We start from the raw sequence: 27,295 nt of genomic DNA on the forward strand, positions 1-27,295 counted from the left end.
TTGATAGTCAGTGTGCCATATTCACATTAAGTATAATTATGACACCACATCAAAATAACATATTTTGATTCATTTTTTCACATTAGGCTATTGTAATGATCATTAGACTCCTAGACTCCCACCCTGTCTTATTCATCACAGTCAGAGTTCGGAGTTTGCATACAGGTACCTGAACACAATACGACTGATTGACTCTGCACTCTGTCTCATTGATCTTTGAAAGACAACTCATGTTTATTCTGAAAGGAGCAAACTAAACGTTCCGTAAACAACATTTTCAGGACATAAACAAGATCATATTTGTCTATTCATGAGGGCTAGAATGCCCAAACATCTATTTTTGCTTACTTTGTCATTTTTGCCATTGTTCACTGAGCTGGAACTGCAGCAGTATGATTGTGCAATCATTGCTAGCTGGCATGTGACGTAGGCTAGTCTCAGAGGTGTACATCAAACTAAATAAATGTAGAATAGGCTGCGTGAATAGGAGAAACGATTATGTGCAACAGGTAAATTGCATTTAAATGTGTGAGGGCTTATAATAACTGAATACATTTAAAGAAAAACATATATGTATACATTTTTAAATCGTCTCTCTCTGTCGGTGTGCCAGTGATTACCCTCCGTCGTGCCAATGGTGGCACGCGTGGCTAAGGTTGCGTACCCCTGATATAGTTTAAATGAAAGGGTTGATTCAAATTTGTTTCACAATTGTCACAATTTTGAAAACGGTTCGACGCAACTTCACCCATCACTGCATCCTATATGACAGGGTAGGTTGGCCATCTTTGGCTGACAGGAGAAACAAACATTGGTACCTATTTATTTTTAAGGCAATTGATGGGACGTTGCCATCATATATTAATTCCTTGATGGAATGGAATCCTGGAGCGCATGGGACACGCTCAAATGACTGGCTGACGCTAAAAGTCCCTAGGGTAAAAAGTGAACTGGGGAAAACAGCCTTTTGCGTTAGTGCCCCAACTACATGGAATGACCTACAGCTGAAATTTAAGATCAGTTCGCCCATAACATATGGTCAATTTAAATCTTTGATTGCAGATCTACCCACAAATGTCTGTAACTGTTTTTAATGTTGTTTTTGTTATGAAATTATCATTGATATGAATATTGATGTTGTATTGATGTTGTACTGTGCTGTATCTCGACGACACTGCAAATGAGGGCAACCTCAATTTCTTTCGAGAATAAATAAAGGTTGAATGAATGAATGAATGAATGAACTTGAAAATGTAGGAACTCTACGGTTAATGTGGTAAAAGAAAAAGTAAAAGGTCACAAGTACAGAGGTCTATTGCTGTAGCCACCACCTCACTCCATGTGATTCAACCTAATGGGCTTAGGTCAGAATGCGTTAGGCTTTCCCCCCATGTTGCATGTCACTATTCCCTTGTGACTGCCTCGCAAGAGATTGAGTCCCTCATATACCGCAAACGGTGCACTTCTCCACCGCGGCGGTAGTGGTATGGTGGGCGTGCGTGTCCACAGCTATTCAGCCCCCCCCCTCCCAGTCCCACCCCCACATCCTTAGCCCCCCCCCCCCAGCATCTTTAATGACCGCCTCTCCGTCTCTCGTTTCTTCCACCCACCCGTCTGTGCTCCCTCACCTCCTCTCTTTGGCTTGTCTCTCCTTCAGGTTGACAATCAAGCTGTGGTCTTGGCATATTTGTCTTACTCTGGTGTGTGGGGAATGCACATTGGTCAAAGTGAAGAACAGTGTGTGAATACTACTGTGGAGGCATCCTGTGTGACGAGACTCAAGCCTGAGTTTTGGGTCTGATATATACTCCTGATTTTGGAGAGTCCTAGATCACCGATTACAGAAGTTTTTAGCCACATTTTGTAAAAAAGAAATATAAAAAAAATATATATATATATTATGAGCAAACAGACAAATAGAAAAACATAACTTTTGATAGATAATATTCAACAATAAAAGATAACCCGCACAATGCCACTTGCGCGGTACATGAAGGATTTATTAAGCAACGTTTCGGTCACACACAACCTTCCCCGACCTTCCACAGTAATGTTCACTGTTTCATCTACGCACCTGCTTTTAGACTTTTAATCAAAAGTGTGCGAAAGTTTTCTACTGATCGTGATAGATAATATTCAAAAAGGTTTAAAAAAATATCACGATATTGTGCTTGTGTGCTTTGTACAACTTTTTAAAAGGTTAAAATCTGAACACATCAGCTGCATAATTGCCTATACCGATGTCATAAAAGTAGAATAATGGCATATATATCAGGCAGACTGATACCGGTCACTACGATCAATCTCTGGATGAAGCTCGCTTATGTTAAGAGACCAGAGAGACGGAGTGGAGTGTAAAGTGTTGAAAGGAAGAGGTACAGGTATGGATTCAGGCAACTCAAGTAGGCAGAGAACAAAGTGTGGAAGTATTGAACATGGGTGATAAGGACAGGTAGGACACAGTCTGAAATCCAACACCCTGGTCAGGTGATTGTTAGAAATGGTGTGTTAATTAAATAGAAAAGTAATACCTGTGCAAACTCTATTAAAAGTACACACCAGTGGTGTTTGGGTGCTACAGTCGAGAGCCACAAGTGGTCTGGACTGGAGCGACCAGCCTTCTCATGAGACCAGACATACAATGTAATACAATATATCACAAGTCTAGTTTCTTGTATAACTTGTATAATAATATACTGTACAGTATGTTCTCAAAGTAAGTCTTACTGTGTTCTCTGTGTCTGTTGTATGGATTTTTTTGTTACTCAGCTTACGTCACAGATGGTAACAGAGGAAGGAGATTGTTTGAAAATGTATTAAAAGCAAGCTGGTAGGAACCATGGACACTTATGGTGGGTAAACAGCTTTCATTGGATTTTTTCTACACAAATCCACCCAGGATTGAATGAAAGCTGTTCCAAGGCCAGCATCCAACAGGTGATACTGTGCACGAAATTGTATGGTAAATGTAGTTATCCTCAAACAAAGAAACTCGGCCTGGGCCGTAGCGTGACGGTCCAGGCACCCTAGGCTGCAATGCCAGCCTGACAGCGTGTCGTGAGTGAATCTTACGCTAAATTAATTAACTAGAACACAAATGAACTGAAATAATGATACTGTTGAAATGAAAACAATTCTACAAAACAGCACATAAACAAAACATTATAAAATAAAATAAATGTGAAATAATACAAAACATTGAATAACTCCTACAGTAACGCTTGACAGCAGCGATTTGACCTCAGCTGGTCTGTGTCAGGGCCACTACATGCCAAAGTCTTATTTATAAGTCTTGATCTGGCTTCAATCAATTGACCTTTTAAGCCCTCTTCCACCTCAGGGTTTATGGAGTGTCCGGCTCTGCGGTGGTAATACAGTATGTTGCAGAGTGTTTCTCCTCATGGAATGACGTGACATTCATGACGTGCTCGTGACAGCCTCTCTCGTTTAATTTATTTTTTCTGGGAAATAGATTGTGTCCATTACGGAGACGGCCTGGGGAAATTGCACACAGTAGTAATATGAATAGTAATGTCAGTAATGAGAACTGGAGGAAAAAGAATTATAGCACCAGAATACAAAATGTAATAATTCTTGCACCATTTAATGATTTCAGTCACATGCGTCATTTCATGGTAAACACTCTTAACATATTTTTCTTCTAGTCTCTCTCTCTCTCTCTCTCTCTCTCTCTCTCTCTCTCTCTCTCTCTCTCTCTCTCTCTCTCTCTCTCTCTCTCTCTCTCTCTCTCTCTCTCTCTCTCTCTCTCTCTCTCTCTCTCTGTGTTAATGGCAAAGGGGATAATGGCAGCTTGCATCGAGGTAGAAAACACCTACCATATAGCCATGGTGGGGGACATTTTATTTTTTATTTTTACAGGTGTGGTGTGTACAGTAGGTGAGGCACTATGTACAATAGATAGTGACGGCACCCTGCAGGTTGCATTCTAAACGTTGCTTATTTTGGTTTGGTTTTGTCTTGTTAAGAAAAAATATATAAGAAGGAAAGAAAAATAATCTAATGAATTGATTGTCTATGCTGGTCTAATCATATGGATTGTTTTAGGTAGTCCTATGGTATTCCTTTGATGATCCTACTTTCTTTTGTACATTGAGTCCTGTGTAAAATTATTGCAGAAAATATTACTAAGTGCTTTTTAAACTCTTCCTCTCTCCCTCCCTCCCTCTCTCCCGCCTTCCCTCCCCCGTGGTGTCCGTACAAACTACAGTATAGCCTTTCTGATTGGAAAGTGTTATCGGCGCTGGACACATTTTACTTGGATTTCTTCCCAAAGACTCTCTGTTCATTATTGGCCTGTGTTAGACGATAAGTTGGCTTAGTGAGAAACTCTCCTCCCTGATGAGAACTCTCACCTCAAGTTCTCATTGTAGCGTGGAGGAGTTCATTGAGAGTAGAGGATGATGGGGGGAGAGGCAAAGAAGAGAAGGGGAAGAGAGGGGTGATGGAGGGGGACAAAAGGGTGGGGGGAGAGAGAGAGAGACCCTATCTAATTCAGTGGGCAGAGCATGGCATTCAAAGTAACTAACTCTCCTACCGGATCAATACAGTCAGGAGAAGGCGTGCTCTGCTCAAGGGGGGTCTTGAGGAATAGTCTCTTATGGTTTAACTGGGTGCAGATTCTTGAGGATATATACAATAAAAGGATTATCCGCACTCTCTTCAGTAGTTTCTTATGTTCTCTTTTAATAGGTTCACAGCAGCAGCAATCTTTCTAGAGAAACGGACACGTTTCGGCATGTCGGCCTTCCTCAGCGTTTCAAACCATCTGAGTATGCTTTCACTGGCAGTGGTGGAAGAAGGTTTCTTACATACATAATAGGTCCTGACTCCTTACTAATGCTCATTGATGGCGTAATTTCTGTCTATTCAGTTTGTGTTTCAGAGGAGGGCTGTGGACAGTTCATAAACCTACCTACCAGTGACATTGTCGGTAGGCAGGTTCGGTCATTTCAAAACAATTTTACTCTCTAGGAAGAGAAAGACTGTAGTTTCCATTAGGTTGGAATCTACGCCGATGATGTCACTGGTAGGCAGGTTTGTGAACTGTCTACAGCCCACCAATGAGACACAGGATGAGTAGACAAAAATGGTGCCATCTTATGAGCTTCAGTGAGGACCAATTATATGAAGATATGGTTGAAAATGGGTGAAGTACTGTAGCAATACCACAATGTAGAAATACTCTGTTACAAGTAAAAGGCCAGTATTCCAAATTTTATTTTAGTAAAAGTACAAAAGTAATGGCATCAAAATATACTTAAAGCACCACAATTAAGTTTTTTCAAAAGTTTTCAAAGTCAAAATCACAACACGTTGTGATGCAGCATGTTGCAAGCTTGTAGATCGGCTATTTTCAAATAGACAAAGTGTAAAATTGTTGTTACCAAAGTTGTCGTATAATTGTACAATTAAATATGTGCCTGTAATGAGATGTAGTGGAGTAGAAGTATAAAGTATTGAAAAATGGAAATACTCAAGTGAAGTAAAAGTACTCTCCTTTTTCCCTCTACACCAATCTCTTTGTCGCAGCATGACGTGCTGTGAGCTTGTAGATCGGCTGTTTTCACCAAATATTCGCCTATTTTCGCCGAATCACTATCATGACATGCCCAGAATAGGAATGCTAGGGTTCAAGTGGTTGAGCTTCAACGTCAACTTCAGTCACAAATTCAATCTCAACTTCACATAAGATTGGTCAAAATGTGACTTCATGCGAGCCGGAATACCTTTTGTCAGTGGATGTGTATATCAGAGTTAAATTGGTTTCCACTTACTCCCCACGAAAGGGCAATTTTCATTGCTTTGTGGGGGCATCACCTCATGGATAATACTGGCGTCGATGTTGGAATGGTACCAGTTTATATGCGAAATGCCTTAAGTAAAATGTGTTCCTCAGCACTTAACATTTCTCTGCCACATCCAGTATTGTTAAAATTACTGTGATGATAATTGATTAGTATGGACACGTTTAATAACTTAAGTAGTTATTGGTTGTACTTGTTTTCAATGAGTATTCCTGTTGTGTTGGACAACATATGGCTAGCTACAGTATACAGCAAACTATTTCGCCCATGTGCTGTTGATGCCTTTATAGAGTGCAGCGCCTCAGAGCATTTGTTAGCTCAAAAGCGTGAGCTATATGTTTCCTGGTGTATATCGAGGTAATGACACGCTATGTGCTTCAAAGGCATCCTATGGGGACAGGCCAATCAGTCACACGCGCACACGAGTGCGTGTGTGTGTGTGTGTGTGTGTGTGTGAGTGTGTGTGTGTGGGGGTGCGCGTGCGTGTGCTTGTATTACTATGCCCACAAGTATAGTAGAACTTGAGAAATTGACATTGCGAGGACCATTTTCCTGGATCCTCACAAGAGAAATGTTTGTGTTATAGTTTTAAAAGATTTTTTAGAGTTAGGTTTACAATTGGGAAAGAATTCAGGCTGAGGTTTGGATTAGACATTTATAGAGGTTAGATTTAGGAGTTAGAGTTAGAATTATGCTTGTTTATTATGCTAGTTTATAGTTTATTATGCTAATTATGCTAGTTTTGCGCTGGAAAATAGACGATCTACAGGCTCAAAACGTGCCCCAGCGTGCGACGCGTAGTGACTAGTGAGCTTGTTGATCAGCTATTTTTTGGCTTTAGCTTAAGGTTGTGATGTCCTCACAAAGTGTAGTAATACAAACGTGTGCGTGTGTGTGTGCGTGTGCAATATTTGTGTGTACATCCACACATGCATGTAGTGTATATACTGTATATGTGTCTTTTGTGTACGTACACAGACTTTACTAATGTGCCACTCTGCCTGACGGACCACATAGCCTGCAGGCCGTGAATGCGGTGCTTGAGAGGAGATGGAGCAGGTCTTCATGCATGAGAGGAGATGGAGCAGGTCTTCATGCATGCTTGGTGATGGGTGGAGAATGGATCCCTGTGGTATACATTACCTCACTGTGTGTGTGTGTGTGTGTGTGTGTGTGTGTGTGTGTGTGTGTGTGTGTGTGTGTGTGTGTGTGTGTGTGTGTGTGTGTGTGTGTGTGTGTGTGTGTGTGTGTGTGTGTGTGTGTGTGTGTGCGTGCGTGCGTGCGTGCGTGCGTGCGTGCGTGCGTGCGTGCGTGCGTGTGTGGGGGGTCATTTTCTGTAAAGCACTATCCATAATAGTTACTATTCTCTCATTCTTTCACACACACATGCACATGTCTGAATAAACACGCTCTCATGTCGTCTCATGTTTCCTTCCACCGCTCTCCTTTTTTAGATCGTATGATGAAGTAGGGCATTCATTTACGTAAAAACCTGTCATCTGGCTGATTGTCCTTGCTGTCCCAATAGGCTACCATTACATATCAATTTGTGTCAGTATCACTGGTGACAGTGCTGCCGCTAGGCTTTTCAGTTAGTGACAGTAGGCACATCATTTGGCTGCACAAAGAATTTGCCACGCCTTGCATCTCGGCGTTTTGGTGGTATTTGATATGAAATCAAAGCAAATCCTGGTAGTCAAAGTGCAGAGGGAAAAGGCAAGACCCTAAAATCTCCTTTGTTTTTTGCCACCTTACTTCTAATCCTGGTACTGTACATTACTACCTGTTTACCCTCTCTTTTTTCCTTAGGGTAGCCAATTGTTTTGCCCCCTTTTTCTCCCCAAGTTAGCCAATTAATTCCTCCCCACACACAATTCTGTGATGTCACTGCTGTTGTATCATACTGACTCACCTGCCAGTGAGGAGCCCCCACCAGGAGACCTACCACTGGGTGAAAAGCAATGATTTTGGGAGGGTATCCCTCAGGCATACCCCTGATACTTAAGGGAGTATGTGTGTGTATGCTGCCCTCATTCATTAATGTACCACCTCCCACATACCTCCCACATATTCAGGTGTATGTACCATTTCTGAGACCTTCATTTGCATTTACCCCCTGTGGTGTCTGGCCAGCAAGGACCTCACACACCCACCCCTCCCACCCCTCTCACCCTTCCACCCCAACCACTTCTGAGCATGTGCAGAAAACTACATTTGATTGGAAGCTGTGGCTTATAACCCCACCCACCCACCCCACATTCTGCATGCTAATTCTTGTATAAACCCCCTAGTTTATACCCCCCCCCCCCTCAGTGGGAAGGGTGGTTTATAGCGCCCCCCCCCCCTCCCAGGGGCTGTGGCTTGTCCCCCCCCCCCCCCCACCGGGAGGGATGGTTTATAGTCCCCCCCCCACTACCTGCACTAATTTATATATATATATATATATATATATATATATATATATATATATATATATATATATATATATATATATATATATATATATATCCACACACACAAACAATATAGAAAAACACATAGGCAGAACTCATGTAATTATGTTTATTGATCAAGAAAAATACATTTATACAAAACAATGGAACAGGAGCACACAGATAAGGTAAACTGTTTCAAAGAAAAGTATTTTGTTCCAGGGACCCCAGAAGCAAAGATTTGAGTTAAAAATGTTCACTCTAAAAATATATATATTCAAATATTCTGAATCAGAATCAGGTTTATTGTCACATCACAGGTTTAATTAAAAAAAGTGGGTGAAATGTGTGTCTATATACTCACACTAGTATGCTACCTGAGATAAGATATGTGCATGAACATAGCAGCAATGTATACTGTGCATGATATACTTATGGACGTTAGTTAAGGTGCTTGGGAAAAAAAAGTCAAAAGTCAGTGCGTTATACACAGGATTACGGTGCAAAATGTCAGTGTGTGTCGACCGCATAATCCACATAGACTGACATATAGTCAGCAAGTAGTGCCATGAGGAGGAGCAAAGAAAAATAGCGGGAAAAGGAAAACAAAGTCACTTGTAGGCTACTCATGTAATCCACGGGTGGGTCCAAGGAAGAGCTAAATCCAAGTCATGTGTCCCTGGTATAATCCACAGGAAGAAATATATTTTGTTCCAGGGACCCAGAAGCAAAGATTTGAGTTAACAAGTTTGCACTAAAAACATAGTCCTCAAGCTCTTTGTCGTCAAGCATTGGGTCCTGGAGAACACAGCGTTTGGTACAAGGTCCTGGAGATGATCTTGTGAACTTCTTCCTGCTGGAGGGCTGAAGATCCAAAATGGAAGTACATCTTTGGAGTTGCTCTGTGTCCTCAAGCATTGGGTCCTGGAGAATGCAGCGTTTGGTATGAGGTTTTGGAGATGATCTCCTGAACTTTGGACTGCTGGAGGGCTGAAGATCAAAAATGGCAGTCCTTGAAGCCTTGAAGAAAAACAGAAGAAGAAAAAAAGAATTACAATTATTTATTTTCAATTATAACACAGGGGTCTTTGAATACAAAAAGACAAAACAATGCCCTGTAAGTAGGCTACAATAAGAAATACAGGTTTGCTGTTTTCTGCAGGTCTAGCCCACTCTATTAAGATGCAAATAGCTTATGTGAATACTGTGAGTGTATTATGCATGTGCGCTTACCTTTTATAAAAACAGGATCAACATTACAGAAACTAATGCTTAGTTCTCCTAAAAGATGAGCTGCAACATCAATACTATGTGGAGAATTTACCCTGTTGGAAGAGAAGAACCGTGTTAGTTTTTAGTCATGTGCAATTTTTTTTATCAGTTAAAACATTTCACCAGGACAGGAACTCAATCCACAGGCCTACCTCCCCCCACTATCCCCCACCACAAATCAAATTGGTGGGGCTTGGTCTCCCCTCTTACTAAAGCATGATTGTGATATAGTTGAATTTGGTTACTTACACTTCTTTTGGATTGAATGTGGTTATTCTTCTCCGAGTTGTGTAGACGCCTCACAGCCTCCTGTAAACAGCATGATTATAAAAGGTCAATTTGAGGAAATCAATGCTTTTGGCAAACCACCAAAGGAATACCAAAACACTCGCCCCAAACACAGTCACCCGGGCACAAATCCAGCACATATCCGATAAAATCTCTACCTGGTATTCCCCCTAAAATGGTGGCGATCGTGTTTTGGGGTGAGCCTTCCGGTTGCCCACCAGAACATTAGTTACACTTATTTTTCTACAAGCAACTCATACAAAGAATTTTCTAGATAGTAGACACAGGGCCTATATAGTCAGACATAATTTCACTTACCGCAAGGTTGATGTTATTTGCTCTTTGGTGCAGGCAGAGGCAGCAACGTAGACAAAGCATCATCCCGAGCAGCGTTGCTCTCGACCAGCTAAGAGGACCACCTAATAATTCTGTTCTTCTCGGAGTCGAAGGCTGGCGTCTGCGAGGACTCGAAGCAGCACCCGATGCATAAAATAAATCTCTACTCGTGTTTGTTGCCATTTTACTCACAAATTAAACAAATTCATCATGAAGTTAATAGTTTCCAAGCAGAGTTCTCTAACAACAAACTGCTATCCTGTAAAGCCAACTTGGTGCCTTGGCTAATACACGCCCCCGTGCTGTGGCTAGGGTTGCCAGATTCTGTGAGAGAAACAAGCAAGCAGGTCTAGAAAAACAAGCCCAATAGAAGCGATTATGGGTCACATGACTCACATGAGCACTTTAAACCTACCTACTGTATACATCGGCTATTTGAAGATGGCAGATATACAAGCTATACAAGATATACTCGTGATGCAACTCGTTGTGAGCTTGTAGACTGCTATTTTCAAATAAAATTCTTGGTGCAAATTTATTATAAAAAAAACCTGGCAACACTGGCTCAAAGACATCTCACAGACACGGTGTGAAGAGGCGGTGCTCAGGAGTGAAACATGAAACAATAGGAACATTGAAACCATCAACACCTATCATGCAAATGTTGTGTCTGCATGTAATCTAATCTCTATCCCCCAAAATACAAACGAAAACACACATAAAGTAGCCTTGTTTGTGATATGGGTAAAAAGTACAACACATTTTGGTATCAAAATGTGCTTAAAGTACCAAAAGTAAAAGTGCTAATACATTTGAAAATAGCGTGTGAGCTTGTTGATGTATAAAATAAGGCTAAAGTGGTTAATGTATGTTTTATAATGTAATCATTTATATCTGCAAAGTAACTAGTAACTAAAGTTTTCAAATAATAGTAAATAAAATAGTAAGTAAAAGTATAGACAATTGGAAATACTTCAGTAATGTAAAATTACCTCAAAATTGTACTTAAGTACAGTACTTGAGTAAATGTACTTAGTTACTTCACACCACTGTTTGTTGTACAGCACCTTGTGTAACAGAGAGGACCTCTGTTACTACAGTAACCTTGGTTATTAGTGTTTATTCAATCATTTTTAAACAGGGACATTGGTGGAACAAGTACTCAACTGTTTTGCTTAAGTAAAAGTATCAATAAGTGGTGTTCTAGCAACTCAAGCTTTGAGGTACCCCGTTTGGACCCAACTGCCGAGTTGCATCCTCACCCAGACCGGCATTTCTTTGGGAGGCCTGTCGAGATTTGGAATTTGCAAGGTACACGGACGGATTGTGCGCCATCATTCCTACCGATTGAAATAATAGCATACAGATGTGTTTACAGTGCCACAACTGTACAGTTAAGCCAGATCAAAGAGAAAGTATCAGTAGTTAAACCACTGTGCACAGTAGTTGATATTTAGACCCAAGACCTGATCTGTGTGTGTGTGTGTGTGTGTGTGTGTGTGTGTGTGTGTGTGTGTGTGTGTGTGTGTGTGTGTGTGTGTGTGTGTGTGTGTGTGTGTGTGTGTGTGTGTGTGTGTGTGTGTGTGTGTGTGTGTGTGTGTGTGTGAGTGTGTGTGTGTATATATCTCTCTCTCACAGACAGACAGACAGACAGACAGACAGACAGACAGACATCTCACTCATTGTTTTTTAATCAGTAATTGTGCAATAGTCTGTGTTTCTCTCTCTCTCTCTCTCTCTCTCTCTCTCTCTCTCTCTCTCTCTCTCTCTCTCTCTCTCTCTCTCTCTCTCTCTCTCTCTCTCTCTCTCTCTCTGAGCCCCCCCCTCTATGAACCCCACACCTCCCATTGTTTGAACAAACCTCTAATTTACATGTGTAAGGAAGATTCCCAAGCAGAGAAAAGAGAGACGTATATCCAGGTATCTTAAAGGCATTTTAAGGTAAACAGTCCTCTCCCGCATTCATTGAAAAACTCCCACCTATCATTTATGTTGGGTGGGTGTATACCTTGCCCATGTATCCAGGTATATCACCTTTTTCACCCAGTGTACTCCTCCCACACAACACTCCCTGCTGACATGTGCCGCCCCAGCCCGTAGGAATACATGCAACGACCAATATCACCCTCTCCACCCGGCTTCCCTCCCCCGAACACGGGCCAATTGTGTTCCCATAGACGCCCGACAAAGTCGGAAGCACCACGTGGGATTCAAACCCACAACCTCCGTGGTGGTGGGCAGGGACTTAACCACCGCACCACCCGGGCGCCTCTGTTTACTCCCTCTTATATATATATATATTTTTTTTAATTCTTGAATCTTTGATTTATTTGTCTCTTTACCCCTGTCTGTATCTGTCTTGTGTTTCATATAGCAGCGCTTCTATGATGCACAAATTATCATTACAAAAAATGAAACATCTCCAGAAGCCTCAGGGTCTGCAGATGGCCAACCACTATAATTTGGCCTCCTTGCCCTTTGTCTCTGTCTTACGCTGGCATTGACGTCCTCCAATAGGCCCCTCAATGCTCTATCTAATACGGTCCTCCACTGTGTCTGTGTGGAGAGGTGCTCTGACGTCTGATTTGACCCTCTTATGAGGAGAGGACCCTCTTTCACTCAGAGAACCAGCATTATGTGGACCAAGTGCTGGATGCTCAAAGTGGGGTCTGGGGACCCCCGGGGGGGCCCGAGGGGGTTCCAGGGGGTCCCCAGCTAAATGATTGATATTTAGGGAACCAAATGGGCCCATATGGGTCTGTAACTCCAAGAGTGTACAAAGTTGAAGAATTAAATTAACACTGAGGATTTCAAAAGGGGCGTCCATAGCTGAGTGATTAGTGAGCCCGCCTAGGGAGCCAGAGGCCCTGGTTGCCCCAGGTTCGATTCCAGGCCAGGCCAGCATATGTGTCGATGAAATTAAATTTGTCCCTGAGCAAGACTCTTAACCCCTAATTGCTCACAGGTTCTCATTGGAAACAAGACCGCAAGGACTTTCATGAACGACCTGTTAAAAGGAATTATCCTTATCCTTAAAACATTATCCAATGAGGATCCATTCCGTGGCATATTGCATATCAAAGTGGGGGTCCTTGAAATTAAAAACGGTTGAGAATCACTGCTATAGAGCCACGCTGTAAAAATGTTCTCTTATGAGGTCCCTGGCATATCTTTTCAAGTGGGAGTCTACGGGCTAATACATGTATCAATTTGGGAGGTCCTTGATGTGAAAATGTTTGAGAACCAGAACAGATGATTTTCATATACTGTAGCTAGCAGCTACCTTGTAATGTGAACATTACGACTCTATCGTCATCATGACCTCCCAAAGACTATAGTTCTTGTCGTCTTGTGGAGATTAGCATCTTCAGGGCCTTAACCCCATTAACTCATTCACTGCCAGAACCACTGATCTAGTAACATAAGTTTTTCAGAAAACTGTTAGGATTTAGAAGACATTTTGTAGAATCGGAACATCAGGCCTAAATGGGTTAAACTCCTCCTTTGCAAGGTCTATGTTCCCCCTGAGTGTCTGGAATAATGTTTGAATTGAATTGCATATGTTGGCTCCATTTCTGAAATTAACATAAGGGCTGGAGAGGAGGGGGGAAGCAATTTATTGTGATTACAACAGTTCATGCATTGTCACTGGTATCATAAATTAGTGTGGTCCGCTAGGAGAGATACTCCAACAGAAAGGTCCTCAGCACCGTGCTCTAGGAGCTGGCTGTTGAACTCTGGTCTATAATCATGGTTGAAGATAGATGGCATTGAAGCATTGTACTGTTTGTGGCAGAGACAAAGAAACAATTAACTTCACTGTTCACTGGACTCCCTGGTGGTCTTGTCTTCAGCCAGCCTTGAAGCTTTGCCTTTAAGGGTGACTGTCTGATGTACAGATTACAGAACTAAAACAGTGTATCAGTGCCACTATCTATGTATGAATGAATGACCAACAAAAACAAAAAGGAAAAAACTAAATCAAAAAAGGAAAACAAACAAATCCGATCCATTGTCACCTTTCATCTACCTGAGGGTAGGACAATGTCATTGCTCTTCAGGAGTAAACAGGCTGCAAACAGCAGGTCAGTCAGGAAGTGGCAGAAGGCAAATGTTCAGTCCTCCATGGTTCGCTTGCTGGGATTACTGGAGCCACACGCACGCACACGCACAGTGTAGGAATGGATGGGTGAATGTAATGCACATTGTAAAGCACCTTGGACAAAGGCAGCATATAAATGCACCATCCACCAGCAGTGAATAATGCCCAGATGTACTCTGTTTCTCTATTCAGACTTTGGCATTATGTGCCAGTGTTTGTGCATGTTTATGTATCTGTGAGGGTGTGTGTGTGTTTCTCTTTGTCTTGGTGTGTGTCTGTCGTTGTGTGTGACTTACTATGGATGACAACTCAGAGCTATAGCTCTCCCAGTTCATCTGTAGGGTAGCTGATTCAACACTACAGTACAGTATAGTATGGTACGGTACACACAAGAGACAGTAAGTCACAGACAAAGGGGAGAGGCGTAAAAAGGGAAAATTACATCACTGCGTCCTTGCGGCCTAGCTGTGATCACCTTGGGCGTCTTATAGCCGTGGAATGAAAGGGCTGAGAGAGCTGAGAGTGAGAGAGAATGACAACATCCATTTTGCATGGAATGCAATTATCGCATTATGCCTATATACAAGAGTGTTGGGGAGAGAAGGAGGGGGGGTGGGGGGTGGAAGGAAAGAGGTAGGGAGTGAGGAAGGACGTCGGACCAGATTTTCTTTGTGTGCAATAAACAGGGACATCCATCGCTGATAGGGAAATTGTAAATCGATTTGAAAGAACTATAATTGAATTCAGTTTCCAAAAGAAGTCATTCTTCTATTTGATAATGCGAGCTCAACATTTCAGTGTTAAAATCCAAGTAAGATCGCAAAACGGAGAAGAAGGGAAAGATTATGAATCAGCCATTGTCAATTCTATTCTCAACAGAGGATGCATCCACTTACTCCAACAGCAGCAGTAAGACAAGAGGGATTTAATCTCCCCATCATTTCAAGTCCGTCAGCCTTCATTTTCCTAGAGCCATCAGTCGGAGGATAGTACCTCACTGGCTCATTCCCCAACCTCTACTTAAACATCTGAGGACTGCTTGTACTGATCCACATTTGATTAGAGCTGCTATGAAAGCTCTTAGAATAGGGCTGCATGTTGAGCACAAGTCAAACATTCCACAGTACAGAATGAAAGGGACCAGGGTTATTATAGTTCAGCTAAAACTAACAAAATAAATTAAATAACCCATTTTAGTTAACTGGGAAAAAAAGGCTTTACAAAAAAACAATAACTAACTGAAACGGCATTGTAAATCTAACTAAAATCATAGCAAAAATGTCGTTAGGTTTTTTGCTTTCTTTCATACAGGGTTAGGTTTAGGGGTTTTCAAAAATCTTTAAATATTGTGAAAATAGATATTCTCTCAATTTTTCTGAACTTTTTGAATCTCACCTCTGACAAATACCCCATATTACAATAACAAAACCAAAACCAAAACTAAGACTAAAAAAAAAAAACTAAACTAAAACTAAGCCTTTTCAAAAATAAACTGAACTAGCAAACCCACTTTGTAAATCTGAGATATAAAACAAAAACTCAAAACAAAATAAAAATGTAAAGTTATGAAAGATTAAAAACTATGATAGCCTTGAAAGGTATAGCACAGTGAGAACTGCTCGGACACATTTCTATTCTATTAAATGCCTTGAAGTCGAGTCAATTTAGAGTCATGAGTTCAGTGCTTGAAATGGCTCAAGGATATTCACTCTTGGTTGGTAATTTGACTGTTTTATTGACTAGTTCAGTGTTAATCAAATGTTTCTATTAACCAACTTGGACTACAGACAGGTGGGAATACGCCCATCCCTTTCCATTTCCTGAAAAGTAATGAATTTGGACATACAAGATTTCTGCAACAATATTAGAGTCTTCAGTCCTAATCGCAGGAAAAATGACTTCCCTGTGACTATTTGTCACTATTTGAACTCTCTTGCACTCTGTGTCCTGGAGAAGATTGTTGCTATAACAAGCTGGGTGCGATGCCAGCGCCTGGGACTTGCCAGCTTCATTACACCTTGACCTTCATCAACAGCTTGGAGACAGCCCCAGTACTCAGTTGTGCCAATATAAGTTGCTGCTGCTTCCTCCAGATCAGTGGTGGAAAGTAACTATATAGATGTACTCAAGTACTGTACTTGTCAATTTTGAGGAACATTGCACATATTCATTACTAGAGGGCCCTCACATCTAGACTTCAGCACACCTACGTTGCGCTGACTGATATGCCCATGGAGATCTCTGTATCTGTCAGTCCATGTCCATTTTATGCCCATATACAGTATGGAAATCCCTTTTCTGTCAGTCCTTGTCGCTTTATTCCCATATATGGAGATCCTTGATGTCATCAGTATTATGCCCCTATATGGGCATGCAGCATAGAGTTAAAAATAGAGAGGCCGCTGGAAATCCCCGCCCATCCACTTGCATTGAGTTTCTCACCCAGCGCGTACTCCTAAATCATCCCTCCTTCCGGGTTGGGAAATATGATGGGCGGGGCCTATTTGGGGCTTCAGTGACACGTTTTGCGTCACCTCCAATCGCAACCCTGTGCGCAAGCTCGTGGGTCGAGCCCATTGGTCGAAACCGTTTTTGCTCGTTCGTGACAGTGGCCCCAGGCCGTTTTAAGCTGCAGTACTTTTGAATGGCCAGCATTGTCCAATGCGCTTCAATGCAACCTCTCAGTTCTGGGAGCTTGCTTGTTTGTACTGATTGATACTTTGTATCTTTACATTGTTATTACAAAACATTCATGAACCAATTAAGCCCTATTCTATACTTTGTCTAATAGAAAATAGCCGATCTAAAAGCTCAGAACAGGTGAGAAAAGCTTGTGAAATGGGACATACTTTTGTAACTTTAAGTTATTATTTTCAGGCCAATACCTTCATACTTTTAGTCAAGTAAAATGTTGCAGAGTTTCTACATTGTTAAGTAAAAACTAATGGGAGTACTTCTTCCACCACTGCTCCAGATGTAGTGTGTGTGTGTGTGTGTGTGTGTGTGTGTGTGTGTGTGTGTGTGTGTGTGTGTGTGTGTGTGTGTGTGTGTGTGTGTGTGTGTGTGTGTGTGTGTGTGTGTGTGTGTGTGTGTGTGTGGCTGCATTGCGGAGGAGAAAGGAAGAGCTGTATGTGGTTTTGTTCTGCTTTCAGCTGGAGCTGATAAGTCACATCACAAGCGTGCAACCTTCCAACTACACAGTGGGGAGGCAATCAGGCAAATGCTAATTTGTGGTTCTGATTGCACTGTAATTTCTGATGTTATTCATTTTCTCTCGCTATTTTCACACACACACAATAGATGAAAGCCACGCACGCATGCACAGGCATGCACGTGCATGTGGTGAATTAATCCACTGTTCAAGAGAGCCGATAATAGCAGGATCTACTGTACAGACAGATCTAAAATTAGATGCATTTATATCCATTGCTGCATCTAAGGGCATCATGGATGTGGTGACGGAGGCATGCGATTGTTTTTCCCAGTGGTGTAAAGTAACCAAGTACATTTACTCAAGTACTGTACTTAGTAAGTACAATTTTGAGGTAATTTTACTTTACTGGAGTATTTCCAATTTTCTATACTTTTGCTCCACTACAATTACTGATGCATATACTGATGTGGGAGATCATCATGTATAAAAGTGTGGAGAAAAATACCCTACTTCTTCTTGTCTGTAACCCTCTGCAAAAATGCATCGCATTTCGCATTGACAAAATCTTCCCATAACACCTGCAGCATGCACTCTCTCACACACACACATAGGAGAGACAAATGTACATTCTAAACGGCCCACGTTCAATTCCAAGCACTTTGAGCGCTTGGGAAAAACCATGAAAAATCAATTTGCAATTACCAAGTGCATTTAACCGTTACATGCTTGAAAGCACTCAGAGATTTCTGTAAATTAATTTACACACACACACGAGCGCGCCAAGCCAAATAATTCTCATTTAAACTATTAAAAGATGGAATTGAAGATATGTTCGATAGGTTTTTCATATATCGTTCATTACCCACTTAAGCCCTGTATTCTCAGTTGTATGTCAAATAGCTGATCTACAAGCTATAACAGCTCACATGTAGATCGGCTGTTTTCGCCAAATGTTCTGATATGACCAGAGTAGGGACACTATGGTCTTGTCGTGGAATTCTGGATCAATCAGTAATTGATTAGGCAAGAGGAATTTGAGACAATTTTCAAGGTGGTGATGGATATGCTTTAATATACAGTACATGACATCATGGGTAGAAGTACGTTAACACTCAGGTGAGGGGTACGGTTGTTCTGCCCACGAGCACAGGGATCAAACCATAGTTATACTAGCTTTTACAAGGACATGCTGATCCATAACAAGACAGTACGTACCAAAACAATAGTTTTCAGGCCTAGCGGAGACATCTTGGCTGCATATTTATTTGTGGGTCCATGTAGTGGGATAATGGTGTAGTGTAGAATCTATAGATACTGGCCCAGTGGGATGCAACACTGCAGCAGACTGATCCAAGGGCCGATCAAACATTCTCTGTGATACTCTTCTCCCTCTATCTGACCATGGACCCTCTCCTCTGCTATCCTGGCTAACCTCACATCAATATTAAAATAGCTACCCCCTCCCACCACTATAGCGTAGACTTCTCTCTGCACATCTACAGTATCTGTTTAACATTTTTTTTCTCTCTTACTGTATTTCCCTGTTTTAGAGTGTGCTCATCTGTAGCAGTGGGTTGCTACGTTTACCGCCTTGTAAGTGTAAGTGTAAGAGTAGACAGTAGACACACACACGTACTGTAGGCACACACGCACAGTAAACACACTTCTCAGATGCCATGTTGCACCATGAGAAACATCTCTTATCTTGCTCACGTATGCTTTTTCACATTTAGGTACATGCACACATGTCGACTGTACATACAGTACATATACATATATACATACATATATTCAGAATATACATACGTGTGTGTGTGTGTGTGTGTGTGTGTGTGTGTGTGTGTGTGTGTGTGTGTGTGTGTGTGTGTGTGTGTGTGTGTGTGTGTGTGTGTGTGTGTGTGTGCGTGCGTGCGTGTATATATGTGTGTGTATATGTATATTCTGAATATATGTATGTATATACAGTATATGTGTATATGTACTGTATATACAGTACCACAGTGAATAAACCCCACTGCTGTGAGTGTTAAATGAACCTGAACATCACTGTGTGTGGTGTGTTAATGGGAGCTGAGTTATATCATTAGGTTCCCTTTTGGCCTGTGCTCAATAATTCATTCTCATTGCCTATGCATGGAAATGGATAGCTCTGCCCTCTGTAGTCGGCAGGAATGGAGGGGGGGGGGGGGGGGGGGGGGGGGTTGTGTGATACACTGTTGTTCGTGACATGAACTCTTGAGAGTTAACCACTGAACCACTTAATCACGGAAAAGCAATACAAATTATTTTGAGAATAGCCGATGTAAAATGTAGAAACCAATGTTTCCAAATTGTTGGAATTTATGTTTTTTTCCTAAAATGGCATGCCAAGTGCTTAAATTAATACTCAGCATTTTTTGTGGGGGCATGCGTTCTGAAATGGAATGTATTTCCAAACATTCCATTCCATTGCTGAATTGCAGAGACAAAAATGTAAGATAATTGTCAAATGTGTAACGAGGCCAATTATGGCTGAACGTTGGTGCAGTGATTACATTATGGAAGCGGATGCGGTGTCTTTTTTTTAAAATGAAACAGCTTTGGTATGTCACATATGGCTCCATAATTCGATACATCCGCAATGAGATTCTTGTTATGAATTAAATATTGTGCTAAACCTGGTACTTTGTACCAGAATTAACCTAACAGCTACACTGTAAAAGGAATTAATTGTATTATTTCACCAGTTGAATAGGGTCAGCACTTCAATAGTAAGATCCCAAACCTGGTCTGGGTAATGCTAGTTTTCTATCTTTCCACATTGTTAATGTCATTCTCCAGTCTATAGTCCCTGTCTGATCAGAATGCTGGAATGACAAGGACGGCAGGTTGGAGCAAACATCCTAAAACCGGCACCACTAGTTGGTCCCCTTGCAATATCTTCACGGCCGAACCAGTGCCTCAGAGCCACTGTTGAGAAGCACTGTATTACACTGTTTCAATATGCCTGTTTCTGTTACTTCATCATGCGTAAATTGTGGCTTTCTGAAGCAAAGCCAATACGAGTATAATTCAATATCTTCTAATCGAATCCACTCCGATCTGTTTGCCATGGTTGCAGACAGGGCCAGGCAAGAGTCAAGCAGTGGAAAGGACTGATTTTGTCATCCAAGGAATGCTGTTTATATGTGCTGTCAGTTTGGAAAATGCATTTACGCCGAGTCTGTGGGGAATCACTTACGTTGTATTGAACATTACATTGTATGTGTTAATACAGTTGCACACTTGTACAGTATCAACTCGCCTCCATTTAAAATGTGAAACCGTAGAAATTGGCTGGGTAATTACATTGCATTAATCATGCATATGTTTTTGTCTGAGTCACAGCTGTGTCTATGCTGTTATTGTTCTCAGGAAACCTCGCTCATTTCTGTTGTGTGCTGGATGAAGTACATCGATCAGCCTGAGAACAAAAAGCTCTCGGGCTTACAGCTGCTTGAGATGCAGATCAGTTGTGTAAAGAGAGAATATGTCCCTGCCTCTCAAACCCACTAACTGTAATAAAAGCTGATGAATGTTACTTTCTGGGCACGCTGCAAAACCAAAACTTAATCCATTCTACAGAGAGAGAGGGAGAGGGGGGGAGAGAGAGAGAGAAGCTGACAAAATGAGACTGTAGAACCGTAGTTGTTTTAATAGGTCATCAGCAGAAAGTAGAAAACCTGGCATTTCGTCTTGGTCAGGCGTTCCAGCTACTGTAACACAATTGCTCGTGTTTGTGAGTTGGAAGCTGGCAGAGGAGGGTGATCTCTGTTGCTGCATCTAGCAATTCCTAAGTTTGTCAGGCACCTGATCAGCAGGTACTAGCTGAACTGATATAGCCTGTTCCTTTGCATGCATAAGGCCCTCCCATTGAAACTCCTCACTGTCAGGTGAAAAGAAGGGGCTGGTGGCTCTGTGTATCGGAGGACACGTGGTTGTCTACACCGTCCCTACAAGTAGGGATTAACAGTAACTAGGACTGCACATGTGGGGAATTGGCATAATGACTAAATTGGAGAGACAATTTATGAAAAGATCTAAAAGAATTGATGAAAGAAAATAAACTCTGGCATTTTGATAAACTCGCAAATTGAATTAGTATTCAGCTCCATGTGCATTCCGTGCCTCTCTCATACCCACCCCGTCCATGACTGCTACACTGCAGTCTCTCATTTGCACAATCAATAGTTTTTTAATCTCCCGCAGGAGCCGAGTTTGGGCCAAATTCTGTCGGACGGACACAGTACTTTGTTTTGTTCGTGAAGTGGAGAATATGCTGACATTTACGTCACACAGTCCAAATACCCTCCAACAGGACTAATTTAGGCTTTGTCTTTTTTCATGAATAAACTGACTTTCTATAAGTACATCCAGTGCTGACTCTAACTGGCCTAAATCAGAGGAAATGTGCAGAGTAGCTGTGAGCGTGTTGTAGTGTTTGCGTAGCGTTCCACAGCACTCCCTTAACTACTTTCTTGTTCCATTTGGGGATGTGTGCTGAGCCCTCTACTGTATGCCCTCTTGACCCATGTCTGTCTACCTGTCCACACAAAAAACACCATCATCAAGTTTGCAGACAATGAACACGGCAGCCATGGGACTGATGTCTATCAATGATGAGTCAGCACACAGGGATGAGGTTTAAAACCTGAGAGCCTGTGGTGTTCTACTACTGTAACAATCTCAGTCATAAGAAGAAGGTCTTCGTCCACCGCTGCAGAGGACTATTCTCCTGGGCCACACACACCTCCACTGCCATCGTGACACTTTCCTAGGAAGATTACGGAAGATTGTGGAAGATTAAGGAAGGAAGGGACAATTACTTTTTAAGGAAGATAAAGTTCAAGATTCTTTATTGTTATGTCTTGTGCACAGGTCCAATATTACAATAATAAAGCACCACAATGATAAGAAAAGCTCACATTCTTTACAATATACAATAACAGTGTATAGTAGCAGGACATGGAGAAAAAGTGACTCCACACCTAACTGTGTAACATTTGTTAGCAGGTCGGATGCTGTTGAAAGAGGCCTCTGCAGTGTAATTGTCCTTTTATCATTGTTTATCCCATGGGCTTGTCGGGGGGGCAGATGACAGTGAAGTGACCATTTAAGGACGTAAGACCCTTTTAACACCTAAATATATATATATATAATAATAAGGAAAAAAGAAAAGGAGCATTACTGCATCAAAAGTAATAAACAAACTATACTATAAAAACTGGTCAAACATTGGCCAAATTGTCAAATAATATAATATAATATATAATGTAATATAATATACAAGAATTGTGAAAATAGCTGATCTACAAGCTCGCAATGCCTCGCGTTGCGAGCTTTTAGATCTGCTATTTTCACAATATTTATCTGTGGAACAAGTCAAACAAAACTCAATGCCTCAACTCCTATATTCCAAGTGCTTATCGGGGGGGGGGGGGGGGTCTGCGGTGATTGTATGGAGTATGGTGTAATAAAAACACAGGACACGTCCAAAGGCTACTTTTCTGAGAGCTCGGTTGTTTTACTGAATGACGGCAAGAGATACAAGACACTCTTACATTTAAACAACCACAAAACAGGTTCCCTCCAGCCCACAACCACTAACAAGCCAAAACAAACCCATTGCCCTTAGCCCAGTATATAAATGCATGGCTCGAACAACTAGTTACAGGGGTGTTAAATGTCCAGTACAAACGGGATACATTTACACTCAGCTTTCAAACCACATATAAACATACTCATACTGTATCGTTGCTGTCAGGCAGAAACCTTGTACCTCATTTTACGTTTTCTTCGTAACTTAACGCCTTACTGTGTCACACACACAAGTAGCAAAACTAGCCTCTCTACAAGCTCTATGACATGCCCATATTAGTGACGCTAGGGTTTGTTGTTAGTTGTTAAGCATGATATGCATTTTTAGCGGCGCTAGCCGCTCTATACCTTTAGGTATAGAGCGGATCCTGCTCTATACCTGACTTTGTCCGTGTTCACCGTCAACGCTCTGATTGGTCAGACCCGTCAACGCTCTGATTGGTCAGACCCGTCAACGCTCTGATTGGTCAGACCCGTCAACGAAGTGATTGGTCAAGCTTCACGTGACACGTGGCTATAAACACATTATAAACACATAACGATGACAAAATGTATCAAAGGCGCCGCTACCTTCACACTGGGTGTGACTTTTTATATCTGAACAAAATAGGAGTTGAACGTTGTGCTGTCAAATCCTATAGAAGGAGTGGCTGGAATGGAATAAAGTAGGGTTTCAGGCTGTCAGAAGAAGTCAATCAATTACCTGTCATTTTAATGAATTTGGCCCTGACCCTGACATGGACAATTAACTCTATCTTTGACGTCTGCTCTCCAACAATACAAAGGTGAGTAGGCCCTGGCTGTCAGGAGACTATATATCCGTGGATCTTTTTAAAACACGTCCCTGAACACTCCTACACTTTTCCTCGCTGCAGGTGCACAATCGATGATGCATTACCATTTATACAGGATCATGCTTCTCTGGTCCAAAGTTGTAGGTACACTATCTTCACAGAGTTGTCAATAAAACCATTAAACTTCTCACCGTTTCCTTTCTCACTCATTAAAGATACGTGGCGGAGCTGTAATCTGCCGTCAGCTTGTTTTCTTATCAGTCGGAGACGCGCTTGAAGGATGAGTGCAATTGAGGTTAAATAAGGTGTTAAGTGAAATGGCCTATGCGGCTCTGCACTGAGGTGTGTGTGTGTGTGTGTGTGTGTGTGTGTGTGTGTGTGTGTGTGTGTGTGTGTGTGTGTGTGTGTGTGTGTGTGTGTGTGTGTGTGTGTGTGTGTGTGTTCGTGTGTTTGTGTTCCTGTTCCGGGGAGACACTGTGGCATCATGGGTGGCAGCTATACACCAATAGAATACTTTATTGGCAACAATTAAACACACAGAATCACCAGAATCATATTACTTCAGCTTACTGCTTGTGTGTGTGTGTGTGTGCGTGTGCGTGTGCGACTGTGTGAGAGAAATATAGACAGTTGAGAGACTGAGAGAGAGCGATAAATATAGAAAGGTCTGTGAGAAAGAGAGAGAGTAGTATCAAGAGGCTGCTCACCTCTTGTGAATAATTCAGTGCATCGAGGGACCACCCATCACACTGCATGGCTAATGTGAGGTGTGTGTGTGTGTGCAGCATATACCCAGATTACCCACAGTATTCCATTCAGTGTGAATGTCATTGTACAACGCACACAGTGTATTATGCATGCACTCATACACAATGCATGTACGCATTTGCTCTTCAGACGAATACACTTACCAACGAGTGTTTTCTTTTTCAGTGTGTTATTTCCCAGATGCTCAGCTGGTCTATGAACTAAAAATCTATATTATGTTTTAACTGACATGTTAATTTCTGTTTCCTATTTGATCTCCTCTGTCAGCACTCAGCACACTGTCAAATAGCAGGAATTAGTAAACTTGGCATGCTAACATGCATGAACAGAGAGTGGCAACAAAACCTTATGATTTAAGTCTAATTTATAGACCAAGTTTTCATGACATCACCACGACCAAAAATGTCTCGGGTAGATAACACCAGCAAGGTCGCATTGGAGCAGTATTATTATTAAGATATTGTTATTGACTATTAGAAATATTAGTTTGTTCTAAATATCCACAGGTTGACAGACTATACATAGCTAATGTTCTGGACACTTTATTTTATATTGTGAAAACATCCATAGATGTTCTACCCGTTAGTTTAAAACATTTAAACATTTTGATCTGGTCTATACTTTGTTGCATGACAGTGTCGCAGGCCGAGGGGAAAAAACTGATCTACAAGCTCACAATGCGCTGCATTCACGACGCATTGTGCGCGTGTAAATCTGCTTTTTTCTCTATGCGACATCGTTGTGCAATGCATAAATTAGGCTTTAGCTGTACGCTACTTGTCACCCATGTTGCCCAGGTGTATCTACAGCCAGATACAGTTGTGTTTCCTTTATCTTGTTAACCACCCTAGCGTCTCTATAATGTCATTATAGTTTTTCAAATCACGATGCATTGTGAGCTTGTAGATCGGCTATTTTTGAGTAGTCAAAGGAGAAAATAGGGGTTAAATGAGCATTTCACCCATTTTCAACCAATATCGTCATATAATTGGTCCTCACTAATGCTCAGTATAAGATGGCACAATTTCCGTATACACACTGTTCAGAAGCCTGCCTACCAATGACATCATCGATGGGGATTCCAAGCTAATAGAAACGACAGCCTTTCTCTTCCTGGAAAGTTAGCACGTTGAAATAGAAGTGATTGTTATTGCATCAATAAAAAATTAAAAGCATTAATTGTAACAGAGAGGTCCTCTGTTACTGATGCTTGGCACTTTATAGCAGTTGTATTTTGCACAATTAATAGTCATAAAGTATTTATTGAATGATAATCATGAGAGGCAAGTGCAATGTGTAATGAGTGCAATAGAGACCAAGTGAAATATGTATGAGAGGTGCAATATGGGTAATGCTAAGTGATTATTGAAAGCTTAACATGTACAGTACCAAGTGGTGCTGTTTTGTGGCCAGTGTAATTGGGCAGAGCGGCTGGATGTGATATGCATTTGTAATTGCTAAGGACATTGTGGTAGTGTTGTAGTAGTGTGAATAATTGATATTTACTTGTTGTTCATGGAAAGTTTTAAGATGATGTATGTGGGTTATGTATTTATTGTATGTTTATTTATGTATGTCTATATCTAGAAACACCCCTTGACATGGTGCAGTCCAAGCTCATTAGCTCAGCTGGGGTATAAGTGGCTGCCAGTTGCTGTAAATGGCGAGCCAAACACCACCATGCCAAGGGTGCTGCAAAGTTGATCCATTTGTGTCATTATTGTCTTTGGTGATGAATAAATACACCTTCGGGTTGAACCCTACTCAAGGCCTCTATACTGCTTCCAGCAGTACAGATTATTTATTTTTGAAATGTCCAAACCTGGCCGCCGATGATGTCACTGGTGGGCAGGTTTCTGAAATGTCCACAGCCCTCCTCTGAGACACAGAGTACGTAGATAAAAATGGTACCATCTTATAATGAGCATTTGTGAGGAACAATTATATTAAGTTATACTGTAGGTTGAAAAATGGCAAAGTGGTCCTTTATGTGGTTAGCAGAGATAGAGATAAAGAGGTAATGTGTGTGGTACTTGGGTATTACTCTATACACAGTAATACTATACAGTAATACTTATGTATGCCGCTCATTAGTCTAATGGCCTCTATACTAAGCTATAGCCAACGCTTGCTGTTCATTAAACCTCTCTCTCTCTCTCTCACTCTCACTCTCACTCTCACTCTCTCTCACACACACACACACACACACACACACACACACACACACACACACACACACACACACACACACACACACACACACACACACACACACACACACACACACACACACACACACACACACATACAAAGAGAGGGGAAACAGAGCCTGATCCTAATCAGTCTCAATGTTATGGAAGGAAATTAATTTTTGCCCAATATGGCATCCGTGAAATACCATGATTGCTTTTGTATTCCACTAGAAAAGCAATTTCCCTCTGCTGTGGCAGAATCGACCGAGTTAGATTTAGTTTCTGGGTTTTCTTCAACTTGGTGTGTTTTCGAGGGGCTGGGTTTCATAGCTCGGATCGCGAATGAATGATAGTGGCATGATTGGTTCATTGTCGTAAATAGGTCATTTGCATTATTTCACTGTTTCTCAACCAGTGTCCATAGCTGATCTACTGAGCTTGTGGATTGGCTGTTTTTGCTAGTGAAGTGCGTAGTGGTTGAGAACCACTGCATTATTTTGACAGGGTTTACTGTTG

At 41.5% G+C, this 27,295-nt stretch overlaps 1 protein-coding gene and 1 long non-coding RNA gene across 2 annotated transcripts in view; one reads left to right on the plus strand and one right to left on the minus strand.

Moving 5' to 3' along the window:
- myripb (myosin VIIA and Rab interacting protein b) overlaps nt 1-27,295 on the plus strand; it is a gene marked incomplete at both ends in the record, with an annotated part of 206,343 nt that overhangs the window by 79,401 nt on the left and 99,647 nt on the right. The window lies entirely within an intron of this gene.
- Nucleotides 9,490-10,317, minus strand: LOC311038779. Its single transcript, XR_014600087.1, has 3 exons — nt 10,136-10,317; nt 9,779-9,838; nt 9,490-9,582 (listed from the first exon to the last, which is right to left on the minus strand). It is a non-coding gene; the product is annotated as an uncharacterized lncRNA (long non-coding RNA).

Source organism: Gymnoscopelus microlampas (genome assembly GCF_963454915.1).
Source record: "Gymnoscopelus microlampas genome assembly, chromosome: 22".
NCBI lineage: Eukaryota > Metazoa > Chordata > Actinopteri > Myctophiformes > Myctophidae > Gymnoscopelus > Gymnoscopelus microlampas.